This window comes from Cyprinus carpio, chromosome A7 (assembly GCF_018340385.1).
Source record: "Cyprinus carpio isolate SPL01 chromosome A7, ASM1834038v1, whole genome shotgun sequence".
Classification (NCBI taxonomy): domain Eukaryota; kingdom Metazoa; phylum Chordata; class Actinopteri; order Cypriniformes; family Cyprinidae; genus Cyprinus; species Cyprinus carpio.
In genome coordinates, this window is record NC_056578.1 from 44357068 (window position 1) to 44376324 (window position 19257).

The 19257-nt window shown below is 38.8% G+C and overlaps 1 pseudogene; it reads left to right on the forward strand.

Moving 5' to 3' along the window:
- LOC109056765 overlaps nucleotides 1-19257 on the forward strand; it is a 322386-nt pseudogene that overhangs the window by 291562 nt on the left and 11567 nt on the right.

Genomic DNA, 19257 nt, shown 5'->3' on the forward strand with positions numbered 1-19257 from the left:
ATCACTGAATGTAGTCCGCAACTCACATCACTGAACACAAGGCAACACACACTGATGAATATTACATTAATCAGAGTCATAACAGGATTTCAGACTTCTGACTTATGTGTTTTTATATGATCGTATTTATATTATATTCATATTATATTTCAGTTTAATTGATTCTGTTAATTGTTTCCAGCATGTTGAGGCTGTTTGACTGTGTGCTTGAATAATAATAGGCTGCCATCTATTGCAAGGAAACGGCTTTAAAGAAACGCTCCCTGCATTACTCAGAAACATTTCATTACGTGCTTACCATTACATGTGCGATCTATACAAGGATAGTTTAATGCATGTAAATGTGAAACAGTTTTGTAGTAGTTCCACCTCAAAGGGATGATTTAGACACTTTACAGATGAAATAGCAAACTCTTTTGTTCTTCTGAGTAATTCATGCAAGTGCTTTAACAAAGCTATGTGCTGCACTCCATTTAAATGCTTTACTTTTAATATAATTTCTGCTCTTTTTATAAACCAAGAGAAAAAAACAAAAATGTTGTTGTGGTTTTTCTTGCAGATGTTGTACGCGGCGAGTCCGTACTCTGATCCGGTGATGTTTGCTGATATCGACCCGCAGCCCATAATCGATGAAGAGGAGGGTCTGATCTGGGTCGTGGGGCCCGTGCTGGCCGTCATCTTCATCATCTGCATCGTCATCGCCATCCTGCTGTACAAGAGGTAGAAACCGTGGAGAAACACCGTCAATAACTGTTACATATACATTACATATTACATATAATGTGACTTATTTATGAGTAAAACAGAATATTCAAGCCAGTGCTATTTTAGTATCGTTGAGATATTATTGTAGCTTTTAATATTTTTTATCAGTTTTTATTTTGTTTATATATATATATATATATATACATGTGTGTGTGTGTGTGTGTGTGTGTTCATATAGTTTTTTTAATAATATTTAAGTTTCCGTTATTTTAGTACATTAGGTTAAACGATTCAAATCAGATATGTGAGAAACCTTCTGAAATAACTTAATAACCCATTAGCCCAGATTCAAGCCAAAAAAAATACAATTTGTAAGAGGGGATATTATTGCCTTTATCATTATCCAAGTGACTTCATTTCTGAGTTATTAGGGTGAAAGATTGTAAAAGCAAGCTGATCACTGGAATAATGTTCATTGATTATTCACGATAAGAGTAGAAACGTTTTAAAGTGGTCATATGATGCAATTTCAAGTTTTCCTTTCTCTTTGGAGTGTTAAAAGCTCTTGGTGCATAAAGAAGATCTGTACAGTTGCAAAGTCTAAAGTTTAAAATCCTAAGAGATATTCTTTATAAAAAGTTAAGACTCGTCCACGCCCCCCTGAAACGGCTCGTTCTAACATGCTCCCACATGTCTATGTCACTATGTGGAAATATTTCCGTAATGCTGCCCAAATGTTCACGCAAAGAAAGCAGGTGTAACCTTTGATTCTCGCTGTTGCTGCCGGCGCCATGTCGTGGAGACGGTTTCGTTGTGAAAGCAAAACTACTTTGTTTGTTCTTCCAAAAGAGGACACAACTAGAAATCAGTGGTAAAATTGTATTTACAACACTGTTCCAGAACAGTTCAACCCAAATATAGAGATGTGAGCAATGCACTTTATGGAGGACTGTTTCCTGATCCTGGGAGAGAAGACTACAATGTTCTGTTCTGACTCACAGTCTGTAAGTATGTTTACATATGTAAAGGATATGCCACTGATGATTCAAGCACGAGTTTTGTGCAGTGTAGAACAGCGGTTCTTAATTCCAGTCCTCGCAACTCCCTGCGCTACACATTTTGTTAGTTTCTCTTATCGCTTCAAACGTGTGTTCTATTCGAACGTAAGTGCCCTGCGAAGTGTACATCACAGGATATTCTGCCATGATTCCAGTTCAGAGCGAATGTATATGTTCCATTCAAAGTGCATTGAAGTGTACGAGACGGGAATTTAGATGGTATTTATTTACAGAGGTATATGATGTCACACTTGTCCGGACTGGGATTGAGAATCGCTGGTGTAGAGTAGAGCTTGTTGTTTGTCGTTTTTTCCAATCAAAAATTCAGACATGGTTTTATGTTTTACGCGGCGCGATGCAACGCAACACGTAAAAACACACACATATAATTCATTATAATCCATAATTATGTCCCGAATGGATGCAACAAGTGGCTCATTTGTGATGGGTCTTATTGTTTTTTTTAGCTTGTTGTGCCGGTGTTTTGACCAGGACATGCAACACAGTATGTTAATGGCCGTAACATTTCCGTCACACGCTTGAGGCATTTGGCCAATCACAACGCACTGGATAGCTGGCCAATCAGGGCACTCCTCACTTTTCAGACCGATGAGCTTTGTAAAAAATTATGCATTTCAGAAGGTGGGGCATATAGGAGAAACAATAATGTACAGTATGTGGAAAATAATATTTTTTAACCTTAAAATGCATGAACACATTTCATTACACCAAATACACAAAATAATGTTCTTTTTAGCAGCATCATATGACCCCTTTAATAAAGTAAATGGAGTCAATTTGGATTTCATGTTGACTTTAAGAGTTTGTGTGTGTGTGTGTGTGTGTGTGTGTGTGTGTGTGTGTGTGTGTGTGTGTGTGTGTGTGTGTGTGTGTGTGTGTGTGTGTTTCTGCAGTTATACATTGTAAGTATCTGTTTGATAATCTGTGGTGCTCATTTGAATATAGACTGATCTGATCATCTGCTGTAAATTAAAGTCAGGCATTGAGCTGAACATCTATCGTAATGAGGTCCTTCATATGTCCAGGGTTATTTGATGTCTTCTGATGGCAGATTTATTTGTTAATCACAGAATCAATGTCACGGGCTCATGCACACAGCTCATAGTGTAATATTACAAAGTCCACAACACAACACACTCGCTTCCTGTGATGCACCAACTCAGAACAAACAAACAGAAACAAGAGCAATTCCTGCTGCCAAGACACGTGCACAGTACATGCACAATGAAAAAACCTGTAAATATCAGGGATTAAAAGATTGTCATTTGATTTCTGAGGATAAATGATTTCTGTAGATCATGTGACACTGAAGACTGGAGGAATGATGCTGAAAATACAGCTTTGATCACAGGATTAAATTAGTTTTTAATGTGTAGTTGAATTAATGGAGGAATGATACACTTAGATTGTAATAATATTTCACAATATTATTTTTTTTCCATATTTTTGATTAAGTACATGCAGTCCTGGTGAGGAGAAGAGACTTGTTTCAAAAACATTATTATTATTATGAACTATATATACCCTATACCCTAGTAAATAATAATAATACACTACCATACAAAAGTTTGGGGTAAGATTTTTTAATGTTTTTTGAAACAAGTCTCTTCTCCTCACTATGTTTATTTCATACTAATTATAGTTAAAATCTATTAACATATTTACTGACAGATCGCTCAAGACTTACTGATATAAAAATTATAATGAAACTTTATTTGGAGTACTACTTGTGCAAAATACACATTTCTTAATATTAAGCTTTAAATGTGTTTTATTGTCACTATTGATGATAATTGTATGATCTTTGAATAATATCGGTGTTTAAAAGCAAGATATTGAAAGTGTATCAAAAGTTTACTTGCAATAGTTCCACGTTTGTACAATCAGATTACTTCAGTATGTCTTTAGTTGGACTTCAGTACTGCTTCTACACAGTTAAAGTGCATAAAGTACAAAATTAGTTGTTCCAATTTAGCAGACTTTTGGTGTTTTTTTTTTTTTTTTTTTGTTTTTTTGTTTTTTTTTTTATTTTTTTTTATTTTTTTATTTTTTATTATGGTAGATTAAACTCGTTAAATTTCAAGAAAAAAGTCGAAATACAATCTTGAGAATAAACTCATTAAATATCTAGAATAAAGTCGTTGTGTTTTCGAGAAAAAAAGTTGAAATACAAACTTGAGAATAAACTCATTACATTACACGCCATTAATGGCAATGTCGTACAGTTTTAATTTATCATAGCTGTCCAAGTGCCAGAGTGCATTTGGGTGAAGCAAGCGATATAACCTTGCATTTGTCCTCTGGTTGTCATTTCATGTTGGACAAAAGCGAGTAGCCTACATCGCGCAAACTGGACTGATTTTTTCTTCTAAAAAGACCTAGCTGCTTGCAAATTCTCTTTTAAAGTTTGTGTGATTATTATTATTGTGTCATAATTAGCTAAAGTTGATAGTATTTTTTTGTTACTGAAAGATATAGGCTATGCAATGAACACTGATCGAATGCGTTATTCTCTACATTTCATTTCGACTTTTTTTCTCGAAACACAACGACTTTATTCTCGAAATTAAATGAGTTTATTCTCACGATTATTTTGACTTTTTTTTCTCGAAATTTAACGAGTTTTTTTTCTCGAAACACAACGACTTTATTCTCGAAATTTAATGAGTTTAATCTCAAGATTGTATTTCGACTTTTTTTTTCTCGAAATTTAAGCGAGTTTAATCTCGCAATATAATGACTTTAATCTCGAGATGGTTTTATTTTTTTATTATTGCTTGGCCCTAATCCTCTTCCGTATTATATATACCAGTTTAGTATACTAAAAGTACAATTTCAGGATATTTATGTACAATTGAATTACGTAACTATGTAAAAGTATTTGTATTATACTTAACATGAAAAAGAATAAGAATATTATAATAATATTATAGAATATAAAAAATAATATTTATTTTTCACTAGGATATTCAAAATATATAGAATTATATGAGAAACTAGACTGTGAGATAAAGCCTTGAGTATATTATGTAACACACCAAATCTAGTTAGGATCAGGCACAGTGGATGTGTTTTAATAGAACACATCAGATGAAAACTAATAAATGCAAAGCCGCTCTGAATATCAGCAGTTGTGATGAGGAGATCTGTGTTTGTTCTGCGTACTAACCCTCTGTTCTCCCCTCCTGCCGCTTTCACTGGAGCAGTCAACCAGACAGGTGAGAGCATGCAGAAGAGCTGTACCTGAGACACACGCAGTGGTCATGGCTCACAGAATGCCAGAACGTGTCACATTTGAATTTCAATCACAAGCATGTTTGCTTGACCTCTTCCCAGTCGAAACACAGTTTTGTCCTGAAATATACAATGTATTTATTTCAGGAAAAGGGGCAGAGTCAGAGGCCAGGAAAGGCAGTCTGCCCAGCGGTAAAGAAATGCCCTCCCATCACCCTGCTTACCCCGTGGAGTTACGCCGTCTGAACTTCCAGACTCCTGGTAAGAGCGGCCGACCGCCATCCTCCTCATCTTCACCGTCAAACACAAACCATCAGCCAACTCCTTGAGTTTTGAAACAAAAGATTTTGATTGTGACTTGTTTTCAGTGAAGTGAGGATTCTAGGCTTAGAAATAGTTGAATCATGAGGAAGTCTCGATCAGTGTTTCCCAAACCGGGGTACCCTCAACAGTGCATATTGTGGATGTCTCCTTTAGTTGATGCGCTCGGTTTAACTTTAAGGGTCTCTAAGCTGATGAGTTGAATCCGATGTGTTTGATTAGAGAGATGTACAGAATGTGCATTATTGGGGGAACTCTGGGCTGTGGATGGGTAAACACTGGTCTAGAACACACTAGCTCTGTTCCAAAGACTAGTGAGCTGCCTACGTTGACGGCATTTATAGGCGCACTCTAGACTTGAAGGCTCCTCAAAATCCATGCAGCAAGATTGTGTTGCTTACAATGTTGGCCAAATTGAATGGAAGCATTGCATTTAACCTTCAAAAAGGCAATCCCATAATGCATTGAGAATGTGTCATCCATAAGCAAGACAGACGTTGATTACAAGGTCTATCAAATTGTGGATCAGTTGAAATGAACTGTGTGGTGCTGCATGTGTCAAATCAGTGACTCGAGGGTCAGTTACAGATGATACCTGTGTAGACAGCAAGTAATATCACTAGATTTGGGAGAATGATGGTGATACATTGGCCAGCTTATAGACGCCTCATGCAGAAACACAGTCTTAAATGAGTCCATGGACACAAACAGACCTGTGTGTATAAAGTCAAAGTGGTGCTCTTGTTTTGCTCAGCATAGTAAAGGTTTAAAAGGATACTCCATCCCAAAATGAAAATTTTGCCGTTATTCACTTACCCCCATGTTGTTCCAAACCCGTAAAAGCTTTGTTTGTCTTCGGAACACAATTTAAGATATTTTGGATGAAAACAGGGAGGCTTTTGACTGTCCCATAGACTGCCAAATAAATAACAGTGTCAAGCTCCAGGAAAGTATGAAAAGCATCGTCAGAATACTGCATCTGTCATCAGTGATTCAACCGTAACGTTATGAAGCGACGACAATACTTTTTGTACATGAAGAAAACAAAAATAACGACTTTATTCAACAATTCCTCTCCTCTGTGTCTCTCCAAATCAGCGTAGCGCCATTTTGACAAATCTGAGCAGCGCACAGGCGGCTTACGCTCTTCTGTATCAACTGCGCCACAAGGATATGTTTTTTACGTGTATTTACGCTTTGGTTTGAAAGCAAACAGCGCATCGGCGCAGCGCGGCTGACACAGAAGAGTGTACGCCATCGTTGTACTGCTCAGAATTGCAAAAAAATGGTGCTTCGCTGATTTGGAGAGACACAGAGGAGAGGAATTGTTAAATAAAGTCGTTATTTTTGTTTTCTTCATGTACAAAAATTATTCTCGTCGCTTCATAATGTTACAGTTGAATCACTGATGACAGATGGAGTATTCTGATGATGCTTTTCATACTTTCCTGGACCTTGACACTGATATTTATTTGACAGTCTATGGGACAGTCTCAAGCCTACTGTTTTTTTTAAGATTCCAAAATATCTTAAATTGTGTTCCGAAGACGAACAAAGCTTTTACGGTTTAAGTGATTAATGGCAAAATTTTCATTTTGCAGTGGAGTAACTCTTCAATGGGAGGGTCTGTAAGCCATATGGAGCCAAAGATACAGAGACGCACCTCTTGCGTTGGAATTGGCCTGAATACTCACAAACGCACGGGACAGGTGGCTTCCGGACAGACGGAAGGGCAGGAAATCCCTCTGGATTCTGGTACTGCAGCTTCACAGGTGACCTGAGAACTCCTCGCAGTGCATTCGTAACACCTCAGTGAGTTTACCTGAAGAGCGAGGGCTGTGGCAAACCGAAGCCAGCTGAAGAAGACTATGGAGATATATATTCAAGCCAGTGGCTCTCAAAACCTCTGCTGCTGATTGTATATTCAGTTGATGAATCGACACACACATAGGCGGGCTGTTGTGTTTGAAAGCAGCGGAGTGTGAACGAGTCACAGAGGAATGTGGAATTGTTGAGCGGTGAACGGCTGCTTTCCCTCCTGACCTTGGTGAACAAGGTGAAATGCACTCGGTTCTAGAGCGGCCAGCCGTGAAGACCTATAGATTTATTTTCTGAGGGGCAGAACAGCGGTGACAACAGTTGCTCCATTAGTTTCTCAGAGGAGAACCCGGGTGCCAGCGAGACCAGCTCTCAACACACTGAACCGGAGTCCATCTGTCTGTCTGTCAGAAACACCTGGACTGCAAGAGCAAGACAGATGGACTGGAGGGAAACTCTTCACCTTTCTGATAAAAATGGCTCAGACCAGAACCCGCTACCCATGCTGTGGATGGATGGCGGCATAAACGGTTTAGCCTACTCATAAAAAGTAAGATTGATTACTCCTTGATACTATTAGTTGTTCAGACTAGTTCTAAAGACCCAGTGTCTATGTTTATGCTTGGTTACCACTGTTTTGGAACAAGACACACATTTAGGCTTCCCACTGTGTTTGAAAGCAGGCAAGCGTGTCCACAGAATTCAGACAAAACAACACAACTGAAGATCTTGATGAACACCTGTTTACCTAAGAAGAAAAACATCTTAAACCATCCTAAGGTGCTTTAGCTGGTCTTAGCATGCCTCCAGCCTGAGTCAAGACTAAATATGTAGTGGTTTTGGGCACTCGTCAACAGGTGAGTCTGGGAGACTAGCTAAAGCAAGCCCAGTAAAACCACCTCAAGTTGCTTTTCTTCTTGAACCATTCATCAAGTGCCCAATGTTGCCGTTGAACGTGATTCCCATCCTTACACAGCAGTGACATTAGTTTTGATATTCATCAACGATGCGAACAGGCCAGGGTTCGTATTCATGTGTTGGGTTTGCATTGCAACACAGTTTCAAGAGCGATTTTCCATGCACTCAATCCTCTCGGCGCCTCTTTATTAGCGGACTCGTGCCCCTCTTTTGCAAACAGCCTCTTAGAGAAGCTTTGCATCCTCCATTTTCCCTTCAGGCAGCCCGAACGCAGCTCTCGACAGCTGAAGATCCCTCTCTTCAGAGAGAACGGCCTCTGCATTAGCCCTCCTCTCTTCAAACCCTTGATGCCATCGTGCGGTCACCCGCCCCCCCTCCCCATCTCAATTTTCATCTTGAGGGTGCTTGATGTCGCTCCGATGCGTTTTCTCCGAATGGCAGTTTCATTGTCACCCCGCGGCTGGTAATGGGTCTTGAGAGGCGGTGGATGGCAGCTCTCTCCTGCTGCCTCCATTAGCTAATGCCCTCTTCTATCAGCCCAGAGATGAAAGAACCGCAGTTCAAGCATACGGCCTCTTTTTCTGCGGCACGCAGGCTGTTGTTATGCAAACCGGTTATCAGAGAGCAGCTTCTGCTGCTCGACTATTCTAAAGCATCCTCTGCAGTGCAAACACAAACTCTCTCGCAGACACGCGCCTTCTTTGTGAATTTCACTGCTGAAGCCCTTAGAGAACAGACAAACATGCGCATGATAAACATGCACGCCATCTTCTCTGTCCTTGTTACATTTGTGTCTTTTTTTTTTTCTTCTGAACGTGTTATCCTCATCTCCGCATGTTTGTCGTCCGTTAGCCGTTAGCATGTGTGAATTTGTTTTACTAACAAATAAACTTAGAGATGAAGGTGGAGCATTGTTTGTGACTGTCGACTGTCATTTCAGACTGTGTTTCTGCTGCCTCTTTTTTAGTTCCGATAGCGACCGATCACCACATTTGCTTGTTTTAACGTCAGCTAGTATGATTTATCCCCGTCCCCTTTTCCTTTGCAGGTTCAGCCACATCGGTTTACCCCAGTAACCTCCATTTGTCAAGTTAGTTGTTCTTGTTTCTACATATGCCACTGTGTCTGTTCATCTCCTTCACTTCCTCTCTGGACTGCGTTCATCTCCTCACGCCGCTTTGCCTCACGCCAGCGCAGGAGGCGGGGTTTGATATGTAGCATCCTTTAGACTCATCGCCGCTCAAACTTTAATATCCAACCCCTAACGTTCTTCTCTATTCCATCTTTCCACCATGTTTCCCTCCATGTTAACGCTTGCGGACGAATAACATTCCTCTCTTCATTAGGAATGCTCTGTGCGGCTTCTGTATCCATTCTCTCAGAGCATGTGGCTGCTTCGATCAATCATACAGGCCAAACAAACCTCACATCCCTCATCCTCTGTGATGCCCATCTCTCGGCGTAGGCTCTGGTGTGCTAGCGCTAACACTGGGACTCTTTGTCTGTCTCCTGTCTGCAGGGATGGCCAGTCACCCTCCCATCCCGGTCATGGAGCTGGCCGATCACATCGAACGCCTGAAAGCAAACGACAACTTGAAGTTTTCTCAGGAATATGAGGTAATGCTCAGGCATTTTGTTACTTTCTGCATGAAAAAAGCTGTTTTTGTTCTCAACTTCTCTGACTCTGACTCTGTCAAAGACAAAATATTTGAATAGTGCCCTGAGATATTTCTGCTACTTCTGCTGTAATAGCAAAGCTGGTCATTTTCAAACTAGGAATGGTAATATATAAAAAGAATAATAATAATACAGCATTTACAACACATTTACTTTTTTTTTTTTGATTAACAATTAATTTACGTAATGTTTTCTAGACATTTGATCACAGTTATCCTTTACTTACATTTTTTTTTTTTTTTTTTTTTTTTTACCAAATAAGGTATTTTATAACTAATTCTTAAATAAAAATGGCAGCTGATAAAAGAATACAATAAGAAACATGATGCTAGGTTATATTTCGATTTTTTAGCTGTTTAGTTTACAAGTTATATTCTCAGCATAACGATTGAAAAGTGAAAGTGAAACAACAAAGTGAAAAGTAAAAATGAACATGAATTTGAAAGTGTCTGAGTATTTAGTTTGTCTAAGTTGGTGATCAACTTCTCCAGCATGGTTTGAGATGATCCAGAGAGCATCTTGAGTCACATGATCAGTGTCACTTATTTATATTTGATTAGTTCTCATTGGGCAGCTACATAATTAAACGAGTGTCAGAGTTGTGTCTCTCTGTATGCGCAGGGCAAGAAATCACTCATTAACTCATACAACATGTTGCCAGATCTTGCTGGAATAAAAGCAAGAACAAGCCCATAATAAACTTAAATCCAAATGCTTCATCTTGGAAATAAGACACATACCCAAATATCATGACCTGCCTATTTTATTAACTCCATCAGCTGGATCGCTTTATGAGCTGAGCAAAACAACAAGCCCAAAGATGCTTAATAAACGTTGCTTATAATAAGTGGACATGACAACCCTTCAAGAACACGCTCTGCACAGCAGCCTAAACAAGATGGCTCGGTTGATGATGGTTTTGTTAAAACCGCTGAACATAAGTCTTTGGTCGCTGTAATATTACTAATATGACAGAATATAGAATGACAAATAATATGTTGCAAAATAAGAATGTTGCTATGTCGAGAGTGAAATATGATCACAAAATGATCATTTAGGGGATTCACTACCGTATTTAAATGCAGTTGTCACTCCTGAAAATTTCATTTACTATATGTGACTGAGTCAATTTGAAAACCTGGAATTTAAATCAGATTTTTTTTTTTTTTTACTTTCAGATTTAAATCCCAGATTTTCAATTTGACTTTTGGAAAATATTTCAAATTCTAAAGATTTAAAACAACAGTTTAAGCAAACACATGACTGTTTCTCAGCAGTATTACAGGAAGTTCTAGTCAAGCATTGTTATGACTGTGACTCAAACCGATTTAAAAACAAACACCTTAGCAACCTCGTAGCACCGCTAAGCCTGTTGGAAGCGCTCAGACGGGCCGCCACGGTTTATGCAGTCGCTCGTCGGTTCTGTGATCGTATCAGTCGTGCTCACACTGAAATCTCCTGCCGTCTGTCGGCTGTCAGCTACTGCGCCGGGGGAGGAAAGGTCTCCTCATCTCCACCAGTGAGAACGCAGGGCCCAAGCATGAGTCCATTTGGTGATGTCAGCGCTCACGTGACGGATTGTTTTTAGGGCCCTTGGCCTGTGGTTCCTGAGCACGAGGTCACCTGTGGAGCTCAGCCAAAGCGCCTGCCAGAGCTGAGCTCAAACACATGGTATTGTCATTCTGGGGCGCTTTTGCATGGGCACAGAAAGTCATTTCGGCAGCACAATGAAGCAGGCGAGTTCACGAGCCATGTTCCAACAGATTTGGGCAGAATGATGCAGCTTAACTGGAGATTTGTCATCTTTAGTGACACTTTATGGTGCGGCGCGGCGGCTGGCCCTGACAGAAAAATACCACCGCTGTCAATTTTACGCTTCTTCGTATCGAGGCCCGTTTGCTTATTTTAGAGTTACTCAAACAAGCTTTACTGCTAAAACAGCAGCATCTCCTCGTCTCTCTCAGATATACGTGTCGAATGTGAAATATCTGCTTCGGCTGTTGACAGTCTCACAGCGTTTATCGTTTAGCTATTTCTGAGCGTAATTTGTCCAAGTGGGGCTGCGATTTGTTTGCAGTCGTCTGCTCTCGTTTGAAAGGGCACATCAGTGGACAAAAGCGCCGTTTGAAAGGGAGCACATCTCTGCGTGATCCTTTAAAATCTATTCAAGGCATGAAGACATTACTTTCCCCTCTTCGCTTACGGGACCAATTTTCATTCATTCAACGCTCCTCTGAAAACTGTAATTTGAAATTTGTCAACGCGGAAAGCTGGGCTCGCAGGCAGATGCGTATCATCTTTTCATTTTCAAAAAGACACTGCGGAGACTGAATAATTTCATTATTAAAGTAAATGGGAAAAAATTGCAAACGGCACATAAGACTGACGCTGAGGTCGTATTGAGCACAAAAGCTCTTTCACTGGCAGACTCTTTCAGGCCCACACCTGTTTTTAAGAAGCTCAGCCCTGAAACCTTCAATCGTCTGACTTCCTGAAGAACGCACAGAGGAGCATCAACGACAGGAAGATCTCACACATCACGTGTGGAGAAGCATTGTGTCAGCTATTCATTCATTCATTCATTCATTCAATTATTCATTCTTTCATTCATTCATTCAATTATTCATTCTTTCATACATTTAATTATTAATTCTTTATTTCATTCATTCATTCATTCATTCATTCATTCATTCATTCATTCATTTATTCATTAAATTATTAATTCATTCATTCATTAAATTATTCATTCATTCTTTCATTCAATTATTAATTAATTAATTAATTCATTCATTCATTCATTCATTCATTCATTCATTCATTCATTCATTCAATTATGCATCCATTCATTCATTAATTAAATTATGAATTAATTAATCAATTCATTAATTTTTTGATTCATTCGTTCATTCAATTATTAATTAATTAATTCATTCATTCATTCAATTATTCATCCATTCATTTAATCATTGATTCATTCGTTCATTCAATTATTAATTAATTAATTCATTCATTCATTCAATTATTCATTCATTCATTCACTCACTCGATGATCCCTTTATTTTTGTTAGTCCATTTAATCTTTTCATTATTCATTATTTGGTTGACCTTCTTTCTTTCTTTCTTTAATATTTTCATTAGTTAGTCAATTCATTCATTTGTTCATTTAATTTGTATATTTTTCATTAATTCATGCAACCATAAAAATATTATAATTTCATTCATTCATTCATTCATTTACTTGGTCCCTTTATTTTTTGTTAGTCCATTTAATCTTTTCATTATTCATTAATTGATTTTCTTTCTTTCTTTCTTTCTTTTTCTTTTGGTTTTTGGTTTATTTTTTTTTTTTGTTTTTTTTTTTTTTTTCCAATTAGTTCATTCATGCATTTGTTCAATTAATTTGTAAATTTTTTTTTTATTCATTCATTCATTCATTCATTCATTCATTTGTGCATTATTTTGTCCATAAGTTACTCCATTCATGCATTTAATTTGTGTATTTATTATGTTAAAACATGCATTATTGTTATTATTAATATTATTATTTGTCAGCTATTCACCATAACCTTTATTTAATGATTTAATTTGCGCATACATTGATAGTATATGTATTTGTGCGTTAATTGACTAATTTTGGTGAAAGCGTGAATGTCAGGTCGTTAATTCATTGGCCATTTCTATATTCCAGGACAGAAGATGTTGATGCAGCTTATTTCCACCCAGCAGCAGCGTTTATTTCTGAACGCTCTCGTTCAATGACGCGTTACAGTCGCCGCTCTATTAATACAGACTGTGAATGCTGATCATAGCCACGCGGGTCGGGACGAGCCTTTCTATTTCAGACGGATATTATTGGCGAGACGCTCAGAGTATGCTGAGTCCGAGCCAACAGTTAGCATACGGCTGTAAGATGAGCTGTGTCTGTTTTTAGCTCTGATGCTAATGCACTCATTAATCCATATTCATTCTCATTTCTCCTCAGTCGGTCGATCCCGGTCAGCAGTTCACCTGGGAGCATTCCAACCTGGAGGTCAATAAACCAAAGAACAGATACGCAAACGTCATCGCCTACGATCACTCCAGAGTCCTGCTCTCCGCCATCGATGGTACGCTCACCACTTCTCAGTATTTCCTCACTTCCTGAACTTCAGGTTTACAACTACCTTGGTTTCCAAAAAAATTTTTTAAACATCCTTAAAAACAAGATAATAGTGCAAAATGTTGTGTAAAGTAGATATTATGGCCTGTTGCCAGAGAAATTCTAACATTTATTTATTTGTGTTTGTTTGTTCATTTGTTTATTTTATTTATATACACACACAATACACTATAATATATAACACGTCTTTTTATGCTATGTTGCTTCTCAAGTAAATGCATCTTGTTTTAAGGATGTTCAAATAATTTTAATGGAAAACGAGAGAAAAATACAGATTAAGAAGCTGATTTTTGCAGCATATATAGCATCATTACACATTCATACTGAATTGATGAGCAGTTTTCTTCATGTAAAAAAAAATAAATAAAAATAAAACATCTAATTTCCCTCCAAACTGTGTTAAATGACAGATTTACCCAGTGAACAATGACACAAGTAACTGCTCATCTGCTGTGTCCGGGCCTGATAAACACTCCGGCTTTGTGTTTCCACAATGAGAAATGAAATAGTGTGATCAACTACTGCATAAATCCACATCATATTCCATCAGCCCTCGGCACGTGTGTGTTTGTGCGTGTGTGCATGCGTGTGAGTGTGTTTGTGTGTGTGTTTGTGTCGTGTGTGTTTGTGCGTGTGTGCATGCGTGTGAGTGTGTGTGTGTGTGTGTGTGTGTGTAATTGTGTGTGTTTTTCATCTAACATTTGTATTTTGTTTGATTTTCAGGATATAATATTTTTAGAAGGTTTAGTTTTACTTTGCAATAACAACACTGAATGCAGTAAAACATATGAAAAGTTTTTTTTTTTTTTTCTTATTTAGCTTCTCAAGTAAGTCTATCATGTTTTAATGATGTTTATTCTTTTTTATTTTATTTTTTTTTAATTTTGTTTGTTTGTTTACTGGACAAGAAAACTGCAGATTAAGAAAATGAATTGTTGCTTTGTCTGTGAAGGTTACATGTGATCCTGTCTTGAAATACACCCTATGTAGGCGGCTCACTAGTTTTTGGAACAGCGTCTCTCTCTCTCTCTCTCTCTCTCTCCTCTCTCTATCACACACTCACACACACACACACCCACATATCTGTTCAGTACTAATTTCTTTGATATCTGTGTCATTTTGGCCTCTTTTGTCTATAACAGAATGAAGGAAAGGCAGGATTAATTGTCTTTCTATCCTGTCAGTCACAGAATGAACGAGAAAATGAAAAACATGGAGTTTTTAATTTATTTATTAATTCTCAGTAAAATAATTCACCTGGAGTGGAGACGGATGTAGAGAGCGAGCGAGCGCGGGGGCGAGGGAGCGCTGGGATGAGTTTTATCTCGCCGCTGCATGTGTGAGCCGAGTCCTGCAGCACTGACGCTCTGTCAGCCGTTTAACAGCAGAAATCAAACCTTGCTCCATTTTCTCCAGATGTCTCACACGTCTTCACTTTCAGTTTATTCCACTGTTTCTCTCACAGTGAATGAAGATCCACTCATCAGAAATCACAGAATATATACAGTATGAAATGAAGATTCAGGACCGTTTTGCAAAAATCTCACTGAATAATGAAGAACGAGAGAGTGTGTTCAGACCTTTGTCTGCAAAATCTTATGCTTTTAAATGATTTGCTTTTGATAACCCAATGGATGATGAGCAAAAACTAAACGTGCTGAAACTCTCTAAATGAAAGTCAGTTTGAGCGACGCTCATCTAAAGCATCTTTTAGGCACAACAGAGTGAACATTTGAACTAATAAATGACCATATTATTGATTAATCAGTCTGTTAAGGCAGTTGTTGTTTTTGAGGTTTTCTGAAATGTTACGGTTAAATAAGCAAACAAGACATTATCTAATTAACTATGCACTAATTTACATGAGCTAACATTTTAACTTTTCTCAACATTGGATGAAGCTAGGTTTGAAATTCATACACACACACACACACACTCTCATCCCCTTAAACCTCACTCCCATCCGGGTCACGGCACCAATGTAGCCCCCGAGTCCTATTTGCAGGAATAAAACGTAAAAAAATTTAATTAAATGTTGCATGTAAGTGCTGCTGAAGGGGTAATAGGCCAACAGGTGAAGTGCAATAAAAATAACTTAAATATGTATTTTGGATGTTTTCTTTTCTCTAGTCTGAATGAAGAAATATTAAGGAAACAAAATAGACCAAAATCTCAAAATTGACTAGTGCATGAAAAAACACCTAGCATTGAGCTAACAGAATACATTAGCATCCAAATAGCAACGTGATAAAAAAAAAAAAAAAAACTTAAATTAAACTCAGAGCTCAAACTGTTGTGTAGTTTTTGGTTCTCAGTGTGTTCTGCTGTGTGTTGGCAGGTATTCCAGGCAGCGATTACATCAACGCAAACTACATCGATGGCTACCGGAAGCAGAACGCTTACATCGCCACTCAAGGTGCGCTGCCCGAGACCTTCGGCGATTTCTGGCGGATGATCTGGGAGCAGCGGAGCGCAAACATCGTCATGATGACCAAACTGGAGGAAAGATCCAGGGTACGGCACGCTCTGACCTGTGATTTGATTGGCTTGCGGCACTAAACGCAACACAATAATCTGTCCACACAGCCAATCAGAGGAGCGTGTGGGCAGAGTCTCTCTGAAAGTACACTGCGTCTCGCAACAGAATGCATAACTACATCAATTAGTGAAAAATAAACCTAATTAACATCATCTGAAATACATACTCACATACTACAGTCTTTGTCACATGTTTGTGGCATTCGGTAAAGAAACGCTGTCAGAATGAGTCCAGTTAAATCAATACCGGAGTGCACGGAGATGCATGTCGGTTTTCCTGCAGTAACCTGGAGGCTTCATGTTTACCATCTCTTTTATTGGTTTCACAATGCAGCCCACATCTATGATGGTAATGACGGCCGGCTGTGATGTGATTGCGACAGAGAGCTGGAGATAGTAATTATAGCCTCTGTCACTCGCTGCTGTGTTGAGAAATCCTCTTGTCAGCAGGAAACGGGAATGGTGTCGCTAGCTGCACTTCTTGTTTGATGTGTGTGTTTCAGGTGAAGTGTGACCAGTACTGGCCCAACAGAGGGACGGAGACGTACGGACTCATTCAGGTCACGCTGCTGGACACAGTGGAGCTGGCCACATACTGCGTCCGGACGCTTGCACTTTACAAGGTACGCCATCAGCTCGTCTTTGAAGGGAAAATCCACACAAACTCACCCTCATGTCACTGTCAAGCATCGTTTTGTGATAAAATAGCCACATGCAGGTTTGATACAACATGGCATGTGATGTTTGGCTGTAATATTTGAAGAGCGTTTTACCCTTGCGTTCAGAACGGCTCCAGCGAGAAGCGAGAGGTGCGGCAGTTCCAGTTCACGGCGTGGCCGGATCACGGCGTTCCGGAGCATCCCACACCATTCCTGGCTTTCCTGCGCAGAGTCAAATCCTGCAACCCGCTGGACGCCGGACCCATGGTGGTGCACTGCAGGTCTGGTGGTGTTTTATGTATATTATTAATAACACAGCGATAATAATCATGAGGTTACAGCACATAATATGCATCGTGTATTGTTAATAATATGTAAATGTTTTATTGTTACATGTAAATGTAAATGTACACTACCAAAAAATTAAGGGTCAGTAAGATTTTACTTTTGAAAATAAATAATACTTTCATTCAAAAGTGTCAGTAAAGACATTTATAAAGTTACAAAAGATTTCTATTTCAAATAAATGCTGTTCTTTTGAACTTTCTATCCATTTGTGAATCCTAAAAAATACAATTTATCACGGTTTCCACAAAAATATTGTGCAGCACAACAGTTTTCAACATTGATAATAATCAGAAATGTTTCTTGAGCAGCAAATCATCATATTAGAATGATTTCTGAAGATCATGTGACACTGAAGACTGGAGTAATGATGCTGAAAATTCAGCTGCGCATCACAGAAATAAATTTTAGTTTACTATTTATTCACATAGAAAACAGCTGTTTTAAACTGTAATAATATTTCACAATATTACAGTTTTGTACTGTATGTTTGATCAAATATATGCAGCCTTGGAGAACAGAAAGATACTTCTTTCAGAAACATTTCAAAATTGTATTGATCCCAAACTTTTGAACTGTAGTGTATTTTCCAAGTCCAGATCCATCTCTTTTTGGCTTATGTTTGTCTGTTAAGTTTAAAATTTCCCTTGTTTCCGACTGAAGAATGAATGTTATGTAAATATATTAAGCAAATAGTTTACCTGTGTACGTCTCTTGTTGAACACAGGTGCTGTAATGATATATTGAGTGCTTTTCATTTATTGTTAGAGCCCATATTAAAGAACTAATGTCATATAATGAGTAGAAAACAAAATAAATAAATAATGGATTGATCAAACCAGTGATTGATCTCAAGTATTAAACACACACTTTTATGAGACTCAGTGGTGTGTTTCTGTACAAAAAAAAAAACCTTGATTTTGGTGCATGACAGAACATGAGGCACTCTTGCTTTTATGGAAAACCCAGATATGAAACCATCTGTTAAATTTCCCTCTAAGCAAAGCAGCACAAAAACATCAGGCAGAGAGAGGCATGCAAAAACGACAAGCTACAAGCTTCCATCGGAAAACTGCCAGATAGAAAACAAGGATTAGTAAACCTTTAAAAATAACACATAGGGCAGTTAATTAGAGCTCCCAGCGGAGCACTTGAAATTGAAAAATCCTTATTTCCCCTCTTTTCTCTGGCAGGCATGCGCGCTGAATGCAGGAATTAATATCATTCATTGGGATGGAGACTTTGAATTCCTTTCGGCTCAGATCAGATAACGGCTCGACAGCGGGACTTTAATCCATGCGAAAACACCATCCCCATCCGCCGGCTCCCGTCTGACCATTAAAAAACTCTTTCTTTCATTCTGCGGCGGGTGTCAGAAAGTTGACGCATCCTTCGGCAAGAGCAGAGAAAGTTTTAAGCCAGTGGGGTCACGTGAGGCGCTGGCGTGTGGGCAGGAGATTATATGTGCTGTTTGTCAGGCAAAACAAAAGACAGCAGATCAAGCGCTCCTCCTCCTGCGCTCGTGGGTAATTAAGCCCGCTGGAAACCACATGCATTTATCGCTGTTAAACGATTTGCCTGCTGCAGGAGGAAAATTGCATGTGCATAATGCTGTCTAAAAATCTGCCTGACGCCATGCGATCAATGCTGATAGCGGCTGACCGTGTGTGTGTTTGTGGCGGTTGGTAGGCCGTGTCTTCTGTAAAGAGGGCGTTTACCCGCTGTCACCTGTAACCCGCCGGTCACCGGCGAGGTGCATGCAGTCAGCCGTTATCACAACAAAAGAGAAAAGCCCATCCAAGCA